Raw genomic sequence first — 11,287 nt, forward strand, 5'->3', positions numbered from 1 at the left:
TGTTCCTCTCATGCTCCCTTCAAGGTGCCAAGCCTCACCTGCACTGCATGAAACATTCATGCCTTAAAACCTGTGCCACCTGGGTGAGTCTTGCATAGGACTGAGTCAAGCTGCACCACAAGGGACAACCTTGGCTACCTCTGGAATACAACTTCTTTGTCCTCTCAGAAAACACTTAATAGAATATGTTACTTCAGTGGTGCTGGTTTCTTCTTCATCCCCACTAATTTTCTAACTACAGCCAACCAGCATCAATGGTCTCAGTCGTCCCTTCTATTCTTTCCTCTAAAAGCAGAGCCACATGGACAAAGTTCCTGAGTTCCTCTGCCTGCTGGGGCCCAAACATCGCCCCTTCTATTACATCATCACCAGCTTTCTAGTTTTCAACAACTTCACTGCCTAAGCTCGGCTGTCCTTGAACTTGCTCTATAGATGAACCTTGGACTCAGATCTGCATGGCTCTATCTTCTGAATGTTGAGTAATACGTGTGTAACACTCTGCCCAAATCTAACCTTTTCATTACCTAAACTTGTTCTGTACCAGGATGACTTGAATCAGATATCTGCTTGACGTTCATCTCCAGGGGTTTAAGGTGTGTACCACCATGCCTGGACCTAAGTATATCCTATATCCTTGTAGATTTTAAGTTGAAATCCCTGTATAGTAATCACAATCCATCAATTCTCAATTTGACACGTACTTTTATCCTCTTATGTCCACATAAAAACAATAACCAGTTAATAATAATGCCTAACATTATACAGTTCTCATCCATACAACTTCACCTCCATATGTTTAGGTGAATGGAATCTTGCCATAATATCACCATTTCTTTAATGCCATTGTGTGTCTTTGATCATAGAATTTAGCTTCATTCAACTTCCTGGTGAGATTTTCTCTTTGAAGCTAACATTTCATATTTTTTCTTTCTAAGATTACTAAGCATGATCAAAACAATCACCATGAGAGTAATCACAGGCTAAAAGCTATGCTTGGCTTTCCTGAGACTTCCTCTGTCAATCCAGTTTACAAAATAAACCTGTTTACCTTCAGATGAGAACAAAACACAACAGCATTCTTCAGCAAAACATTATAAAAATTCTATGCAAAGTTCAAACTACACTTAGGTCATATGTGTTCTACTAGGACGGCCCATGAAGTTCACTTAATGCATGTACAAATGCAAAGTCTAAAAACCCACATTGCTTTCAACAAAAGCATGGTCAGGCCTACCAATAAGAATACTTAAGTCTGGGGTACCAACTTCTGTCTTAGAATTTCCATTGCTAAGAAGAGACACTGTGACCAAGGCAACTGTTTTAAAGGCAAATAGTTAATTCAGTCTGCCTTACACTTTCAAATGTTTAGTCCATTGCCATCATAGCAGGCAGAATGTCAGCATGCAGGCAGCCATGATGCTGGAGAAGAAGCTGAGAGTTCTGCATCTTCATGAGAAGGCATCCAAGAAGAGACTTTCTTCCAGCCAGGTGGCAGGAGGGTCTGTTTTGTACTGGCCTGAGCTCCAGAAACCACAACCATAGTAATTCACTTCCTTCAAAAAGGTAACAGCTACTCCCACAAGGCACATCTCTTTATATTGCCACTTTTTAGGGTCAAGAATATTTAAATCACCAGTTTACTTCAACTATGAATTCTTTCATGCATTTAAATATGATTAGGACGTGCAGAGGCTTTAACATGTTAATTACTTTCAGATGGTTTCTCTCTCATATGTGTTCATTTCTGTATTCAGAAACCACTGTGGCATGTAAACGATTTTCCAACTTTAGAACAATCAAAAGGTTTCTGCTCAGTTTGTGTTCTTTTATGTCTTTGGAGACTACAGAGATATGCACAGGCTTTACCACATTCATTACATCTGTAAGGTTTCTCTAAAGCGTGTGTTCCTTTAAGTGTTTGGAGAGTACAGTGACATGCATAGGTTTATCACATTGACAACATTCATAAATTTCACTCTGCACATTTTCTTTTGTGTATTCAGAGATGACTGTGTCCTGGAAAGTCTTTACCTCATTCATGACATTCAGTTTCTCTCTAGTATGTGTTCTTTTATGTAATGGGTGATGACTGTGCAGTGCAAGGGCTTAGCACCTTGATGACACTGAGTCACTCTCTTGAATGCGTTCTATTATGTAGTCGCAGATAAAAGTGAATTGTCAGTTTTTCCCCAGTGATTACATTAATGAGGATTCTCTCCAGTGTAATTTCTTTGTGTATGTGTAAAGAACTATGACATGCAAAGGATTTACCACATTGTTAATATTCCATTAGGTTTTTAATCATAAAAACTTAACTATTCATAGGCCCGCTCCCACCCCACTTCTAACGTAAATTTTTGGAAAATTTAAACTTCAGTATGATCATAACTTTCATTTTCCTGACCTAAAGTTCGATATTGATGGCATAACACTAAAATCTGAACAGCACTTACCCTTTCTCTAACAAAAGTTCAGCAGCCTGGATGAAGAAAAACCAATGTAAGAAAGACCCCTACAGATATCAGGGCCCCCAGTGTCACGGCCCCCGTCAGTATTGTCTTTACTGACATCCAGTTCCCTTCCCGTAGACACCATGTCTTTTTCAGGGCCTTGTTCCCGTACAGGGCTGTGAACTCCGTCCAGCCGCCATTGTTGTGGATCCAGTCAGCCAGGTGTATTTCTAGATAGGCCACCATCCAATCCTGTATTTGCCTCACCAATGGCTCTAAGTTTTTGTCTATACTCTCAGCACACAGGGCCGCCCCAAAGACAAAGAATGCCACAAGACGGCCCCAATTGGGGGCTCCTTGGAATAGTTCCTCAGAAACCTGGATGAAGCATTGTTGGGCTGAGCCTGGGGTCACCTGTAGTTGAGCAACCAGGTCAGAGAGGGTGCGCTGGAAGCGGGTCTCAAATTCATCTCCAGCCGCCCGCATGGCTTGGTGTAGCGGGTCGGCTGTTGGGCCTTCTCCTGGGCCAGTTCCTCGGACATAACCCTTCTGCCTTAGCTTGTAGCCTACAAAGTCAGCCACTAGAGCCCGTGTATCTTGGGTTGAGGCTGGAGTCTTCATCAGGTGCGTTCAGCTGGGTTCCAAGTTTCCAACTCAGTGATGTCAGACTGCGTTTCCTGCTTGGAACTGGTGCTCAGGCCTCCGGTCTCATATGTTGAGCCACCTCGTTGAGCTTTCATGTGGGTAAACAGGGATTTGGAAAGAACAATATTAGGATTCAGTGCCCTTAAAAAAAAATAAAATTCAAAAAAAAAAAAAAAAGAAACGGAAAACAAGGAAAAAAAGAAAAAAAAAACACAAAAAAGAAAAAAGAAAAAAAGAGAAAAAAGGAAAAAAGAATAAAAAGAAAGAAGAAAAAAGAAAAAAAGAAAGAGAAAAAAGAAAAGAAAGAAAAAAGAAATAGAACAAAAGAAAAAAGAAAGAAAAAATGAAAAAAAGAAAAAAGAAAAAGGGGAAAAAAGAATAAAAAAAGAAAAAAGAAAAAAGAGAAAAAAAGAATAAAAAAAAAAAAAAAAAGAAGAAAAGGATTGAGTGCCCCCCTGTCTCAGTGAGCAGTGGCAGCTCCCACACAGGATTTAACCAGTCCCTGGGGTGTTCTGAACCTGGAATGAGGCAAAGGGAAGGAGTACTGTCTAATCACTCCCACCAGTCTCCAAGGCCAAGTCAGTCCAGGTCTCTGTTCAACAAAGACAGGTCCATTATCGGGTTCTATTACCTTATTAGGTATTGCATACTGGGGAAAGTTTTTTCTAAGATATTAGAAATATAAAATTTAAAATTAGAAATAAAATATAAAATTTAAAATATTATTATACTTATACTTTATATTTATAGTTTATTTTTATATTATTTTATATTTTACTTTTTTATTTTATATTTTATATTTGATATATTTTATATTTTATTTTATTTTCGTACTTTGAATTTAAATTTTATATTTTACATTTCATATTTTATTATATATTTTGAATTTTAAACTTTATTTTATACTTTATATTTTACTTTATTTTATTAATTTACATTTCAAAATTGTATTTATATTATATTTTATATTTGTTTTATATTTTACATTTTATTTTATTATATATTTTAAATTTTAAACTTTATTTTATTTTATACTTTATATTTTATTTTATTTTTAATTTATATTTTAAATTTGTCCTGCCAGGACTGAGTTAGCATCAGTGATGCCTTCTTCAGTTGGTCCCTATTACCTGCTATGTTGGTCATGAACTAAACACTTGAAAGTGTAAGACAGACCCAACTATTTGCCTTTAAAACAGGAAGTTCATAAGAAGACCATCAGAGTTAACTAACCTGGGCCCTAGGAGACTCTCAGAGACTGAGTCACCTACCAAAGAGTATACACAGGATGGACAGAGGTCCCCAGTATTATATGTACTCTATATGTTACTCAGTCTTCACATGGGTTCCCCAACAACCAGAGTGGGGGATGTCCCTTAAGGTGTTGCCTGTCTGTCCACACTGTTCCCCATACTTGGCTGGCATGTCTGACCTCAGTAGAAGAGGATGTGCTTAACCCTGCAGAGACTTGACATGCCATGACTGGGGGATACTCAAGTGGCCCCCAACACTCCCTGGGGAGAAAAAAGGAGTCAGGGATGAGGTACTATGGAAGATGGAATGGGGAGGGGGTAGTAACTGAGATATAAGGAAATATATAAATAAATGGGAAAAGTAAACAATACATATAAATAAAATAAAAATATACAAATCAGCATATTAGTTTTAAATTTTACCCTACTCAATGTCTCAGGGCATAAGCCAAAGTAGGGAAGATTTTTGACAAAAGTATCACACAAATGACCTCTAAAGTTTTCTCAGAGTCTATTTTCCACTGAACAAGCACGACCTCAACTACCTTTGGCTGCATTACTGTCAACACCCAAGCTTCCATGTCCTATGAGAACAACTGATTAAGATCCATGTACAGCTCTCTATGATTTTGCCATCTCAGTTTGTGATATTCTCCACATTCCTTCAAAAGAGAATATAGATTCTGTCCAGCAGCATAATCACATCTGGATACCATTTTGTTGTTGTTGTTCTAACTTGCTACTCTGCTGCTGTGATTGAATGCTCTGAGCAAAAGCATCTCAGGTAATAAGTGGTTGTTGTACATGGTTCTGTCAGATCACAGTCCATCATTTTGGGAGTTTAGATTAGAAACTGAAAGCAAAAAGCATGGACACACACTGTCTCCTGGCTTGCTCTCTTGCTTGCTCACTGTCTCATGCTCAGCCTGCTCTCTCATCCAGCCCTGGACCACTTGCTTAGGGATATTGCCACCCTCAGTGGAAGAGCCTTCCTAATCAATCATCAACACTATCTCTCACAGACATAGCAACCAGCCATTCTGATGAGGACACGCCCTGAATTGAGACTCTTTCAGATGACTGTAGCTCTGAAATGCTGAGAACTGAAAACAACTATGACATAGACACAAAAATAAATGAGAAAGTTGTTACACCACAAAATCAATGATTTAACCATATCAATTACAGGAGCCCCTGCCACCCCATGAGGGACTTGGAGTTGTGGCTGAGCCAGGACAAAATAGGGAGGGCATCTGGTTCAGAGCAGGGAAGGATACACTAGAATGGGGAGCTCAGAGGCTGTGCTGACCTGGGGAGAGGTGTCTTTAACCCTGGGTTCCCAGGCCAGTGCTACCAAAGATGTGGCTAAAACAGCTGGAAGGTGGATAGAGAAGCAGATTGCCCCACAGACTTGGAAATGGCCTCCCCAAAGGACAGGATCTCTGGTCCAAGGAAGATATGCTAACTCTGTTGGAATGAAGAACAACCTTCCATCTAATGACAACTCCAAAACTACAGAGTCACATATAGACGGGGCAGAGGGTAGAATGAAATGGGAGGGAAAATGAGGTCTTTGTCCTTTCCACCCTGTAAAACAAGGTAGAAAGAAAGCGATTGTGCCCTGGATGCTGTCTTGAAGAGTTTTCTGTCATGGACTAGTCAATGGGTATTAGTTTTATTGGTAAGAAGGATTTAACCCAAGGTGAGGGGTCAGTAACTAAATCAACTGGAATGGAAACAGTCTCATTTCCTCAGTCACAGAATAATAAAGTGCTACACACATAACAGACAGCCACAAGGGGGCTGTAAAGGCTACCCAGGAGATTCCTCCACTTGTACAGAGGAGAAATGAAAACAGGATGGCATAGGCCAGCCTGATCTACAGAATGAGTTCCAGAACAGCCTGGGCTACAAAGAGAAACCCTGTCTTGAAAAACAAAAACACACACACAAACAAACAAAAAACAAAAAAGACAATAAAAATAAATCATTTAAAAAGAAGAAGAAGAAGAAAAAAGAAAACAGGATGGCAGCAGGAGTGAGCCCTGTAGCAAGGTTCCAAGCCTGCTCTAACCTTCCCAGAAATTTAGACCAGAGGCACACTGTCCAGAATACCAGTCTCTGGAACATCTTTGAAGCACTTTGGGGCTATGACTCTCCAGTGTATCCACTCTAGCAGGGTTTCACATTCAATTTAGTCATCTCCCTCCACATATACTCAAGAAAAACCTGAAAACCAAGGCACACTGAAACAAATCTAGCAGGCAAGCCACTGACCCAAAAACAACAATGGTGCATGTTAACAAACAGCCTTTCAATCTTTTGTTTGTGAGTCCTGAGGATCTTGGGTCAATACACTCACTAAGATGTTATGTCCAACTCACAGAGACCCCAAAGACCAACAAGGAGCCCATTGCAATGCAAACATAGGGAGGTCTTTATTATGAGCTCTGTAATAAGAATTCTCACCAGTCAGCCTCACATGAGATCAAAACAGAGAGACCAAGTCTAGGGGTGCTGGGTATTTATTGTAGTTACAGAAAGATTGAGACATTAACATACAGGTCGTCAACTTAATATTTTAAAAACGACATGTCTGGCATAATCTGCAGGAACCAATCAAGGGAGCAAAACCATCTGACAATCATGGTGGGTAGACTAACTTTTTCTCTGTAAGGTGAATTAGTTATCTACATGAAACTGAACCCTGCAGTTGTACCTTGACTGGCTGTTGACAAGGGGGGATTGTCATAGGATGTTTGCTCAAATAGACTTCGTACACTCTCTAAAACAGAATTGATTGGGCTTTACAAACTCATCTTTGTGCCTGAGGTCCTTATTATTGAAAGATGCTCCTGTTCAACTACAAGCCATGCACTGCAGTAGAAAAGGTACTTTATCCAAAGACCTACCTCACTATCTCTTACTGCACATCCTAATATCAGTTGCACTTACTCTGAGACAGAATACCAGTGGAAGTTGCCTCTCCCCCTGTGCGTGCCTCTTATAGGTAAGATAGACAATCCCCACCTGTCCTTCCTTTCCTGCCTCATACCTGTGTCTCAGCCCCTCTTGGGCAGACAGTCCCTGTTCAACCACTTGCTTTACCTGCCAGGACACAAGGTAAGCTTTCTATAAATCTACCTCACTGTTTGTTATCCCAGATGCAATGATCACAGTTTCCCCTAGTACTGTACTAAACACCAGAGGCAGCTTTACCTCTGTCCTGACTATGTCTCCTTGTAGATGCTAAGATCATCTCTTCCTGCCCACCTCTTCTCACTGCTACCAACATTAGCAAGCATTCCCTATTGAGGATACCCACCAAACACGTAAGTAAATGAAGCAACACTCAGGCAACTCTCTTTGTAAATCCAGACATCAAACAGCAACCTAGGAACAAAATTTCCAACCAAGCAAGACAAATCCAGAAATCAGTACGTAAATCTATAATCACCTTAAACCTAGTGGCCTAGACACCAGCATAGGAATATAATAAATAATAACCAGGGAAATATGTCACCAAAATATCCAAGCTATCCTATCACAGCAGGTCCTGAGAAATAAAAACATTCAACAGATATGGTACAAAAGACATTGTTTAGCCAGGCGGTGGTGGCACAAGCCTTTAGTCCCAGCACTTGGGAGGCAGAGGCAGGTGGATTTCTGAGTTTGAGGCCAGCCTGGTCTACAGAGTGAGTTCCAGGACAGTCAGGCTTACACAAAGAAACCCTGTCTCAAAAACCAGAAAAAAAAAAAAAAAAAAAAAGTTGTTGTTTAGGGGAAGGGAGATGAGTGAGAACTTGGCGAAGGGATAGAGGCACAGAAGAGGACCTGCAGACAGGAACACAAACAGGAAGCAGAAAGAGAGCCCTGAGAGTAGAGAAAAAATAGAGGGGACATGTGCAGAGAACAGAGACAGGGAACAAACAGAGAGAGCTGTGTAGCTGGTGGTCCATGTATATAAAGCACACCTGACAACAGCAGCAGGTGATGGAGGCAGGGAATGTCTTAAGCAGTTGCTAAGTCCCTGAGAGCAGAGCATTGAAATTACCTGTGCACTGACAACTGCAGAGGCAAGGTTCACCCAGGGAAAAGGAAAGAGTCTCAGACATTAAAGAAGAATAGGACAAAATGAATACATTGGTCAACAAAAAAAAAAAAAAAAAAAAAAAAAAAAAAAAAAAAAAAGTGGATTCTAAAACTTTTCTAACCCTAAACAACCAGGACTTCTGAAACATATGAGAAGGGAAAACTACAGATGATTGGAATAGAGGAAGAACCTCAGCACAAAGGTCTAGAAAATATTTTCAATAAAATAATAATGCAAATTTTCCTAAACCAAAGAACATGCATGTTAATGTACAAGAAGCATCCAAAAGACCCAAGAGATTGGAGGGGAAAACAGTCTCTTTACTTCATAATAATCAAACACTAAACATAAAAGTAAAGAAACATAAAAAACTGCAATGGAAAAAATTAAGAAAAACTAAACAAAACTAAAACAAGTAATGTATGAAAGCAGATCTGTTAGATTTATGCCTGTCTTCTTAAAAACAGGTTTTGTTTGTTGGTTTTTGAGACAGGGTTTCTCTGTGTAGTTCTGTCTGTCCTGGAACTCACTCTGTAGAAAGGCTTGGTTCAAACTCAGAAATCCACCTGCCTCTGCCTCCCAAGTGCTGGGATTAAATTCGTGAGCCACCACTGCCCAGCTGTGCCTGTCTTCTTAATGTATACTATAAAAGACAGAAGGGTATGGACACATGTGCTGCAGAGTCAGAGAAACCACCCAGGTTTTTATAATAAAGCAACTGGTCCAAATGTTTGGGGCAGATTCAGAATCAGCCATGACAGCTGATTTTACATGAAGTTACTCAGAGGTCACCTCCTGATCTAACACATGAGGGGCATCACCAGGGACCTCACAGGTGGTCACATCTGGCTGATGCTTCCCATGCAGCCCCAGAGAGGACCCAGCACCCTAGCTCCCACTGCTCACCCGCCTGCCCCTACCCATTGTGGGCAGTGATCCTGTGCTCACCATGACTCGATTTCAGAGCTCCCCTGAGGTCTCCACACAGCACCCACAGCAGAGCTCAGAGCAGGGCACAGATGACCATTCAAGCCTGCACAGGCATAGCAAACTTGCAAAATAACACTGGGAAGAACCCATCTCTTTGTCTGATTGACAGGTCTGCCTGGGAGCCTTGATTGGCCAGTGAGTCTTACCACTCCTCAAGGTTAAAGTGTGCCTCTGGGCCAGGATCAGACCTTTTCAAGAGCTCAGGAGTAGTTTACACCCAATTAGCATTTGTTTCTGTCTTCAAAGAGGAATCTCACCCCACCAAGCCCTGGGGGAGAACCCAGCATTCCAGCTCTGGCTGTTAAGCTGCCTGCTGTTCTGCCCCAAGAACAATGATCCTGCACTTACCAGGACCTGACTCCAGACCTTACCTAAGCTTTCCTCACAGCACTTGCCTTCTTCTTCATGTAATCAAGGTGAACAGTTTCCATAGCCCAGTACTCAGTGTGCAGTGGAGGTATCAATTTGAACCAAAAGTGGAAGGATGCCCAGTTATTTCTTAGCATTCTGTCTAAACTTCACCCCAATTACCTGGCAACAGCCAGATGTGCTCTTCCCCATGGTTACCTGGCTATTGCCTGACCCCCTGTAAAGGTGGCTGCTTACCCCTTCCTCTCTTTTGATCTCTTGACCTTTTGTTCTCTTTCTCTTGCCCTCTTGGGCTCTTCCCTTCCCCCCTCTCTCTCCACATGCTCATGCCTGGCCTCTACTTCTCTACTCTCTGCCTCTCTCTGCCTTTTTCTGCCTCTACTACCCTCTTAACTCCCCTCCCAATGTCCTAAATAAGCTATATTCTATACTAATACTGTCTTGTGGCTGGTTCCATAGGGAGAAAAGATATCTCAGCCTGAGGCAAGAGTCTGCTGAGACATCCCTTTACCCCACACTCATAGAACACATTCAATCTCTCTTTAAAGAGAGAAAGCTGTGGGGAGGATACCTGGCTGTCATCAGGTAACAGTGAGGTAGAGTTTTAGACAGAATGTTAACATTAAAGAGGGATTTTAGGAAACAAGAGTCTTGTTTTGTGGCTTCATTCTGAGCTCAGGGAAACTGCAGCTTCCTTCCACCAGATGACAGGTATCAATCAACCCTGGAGAAAAGCCAGAAACATAAGAGAAACACAGTTGAGCACTATTGGTAGCCAGCACATCTTCATTAGTGGAAAAGTGGAGAAAAACAACAGTTGTATTAGTACACATTTTGTAGATTAACATAGCTCAAATCATAGAGAGAATGAATCTTTGTATACAGAAAGGTTATGTAATAGAATGTCCCAATAAAGGCTGTTGGACAAGGTAAATTAGAAACCTCAAGGGCTGGTTGATTTCATGTTGCAGGATATTACAGCTGATCTTCAGTGAATACAAGAATTCTGAAGAATTAAGTACTTAGTAATACCAGTTTTTTTTTTAAAGGAATTATTTATTTATGTATGTGAGTATACTGTTGCTGTCTTCAGACACATCAGAAGAGGGCATCGGATCCCATTACAGATGGTTGTGAGCCACCATGTGGTTGCTGGGAATTGAACTCAAGGACCTCAGGAAGAGCAGTCAGTGCTCTTAACCACTGAGTCATCTCTCCAGCTCCGTTAATACCAGTTTTAAAACACAAATAAACAAACAAATCACCTCTGTTTTGTAAAAAAGTAGGGCAAATACTAAAAACAAAACCCAAAACACCACCTGTCCAATGTCCTTTATATATTTAGGTTGTCAAAAGAATCTGTAGCCCAGATTAAAGGTGGATCTGAATATCTCAAAAGAGCAAGATTAATAAAGGGTTTCTCACTTCAAAAGGTGTAATTAAGAAATATGCCCCACAGCAAGCAGGGTTTGAGTTAGGGTTAGGGG

The 11,287-nt window shown here is 40.9% G+C and overlaps 1 pseudogene; it reads right to left on the reverse strand.

Moving 5' to 3' along the window:
* Window positions 1-2,471: 2,471 nt before the first annotated feature.
* On the reverse strand, window positions 2,472-3,071 carry LOC143437268 (bcl-2-like protein 2 pseudogene; annotated as a pseudogene).
* Window positions 3,072-11,287: the final 8,216 nt, after the last annotated feature.

The sequence above is a fragment of the Arvicanthis niloticus genome, chromosome Y (assembly GCF_011762505.2).
Source record: "Arvicanthis niloticus isolate mArvNil1 chromosome Y, mArvNil1.pat.X, whole genome shotgun sequence".
Lineage (NCBI taxonomy): Eukaryota > Metazoa > Chordata > Mammalia > Rodentia > Muridae > Arvicanthis > Arvicanthis niloticus.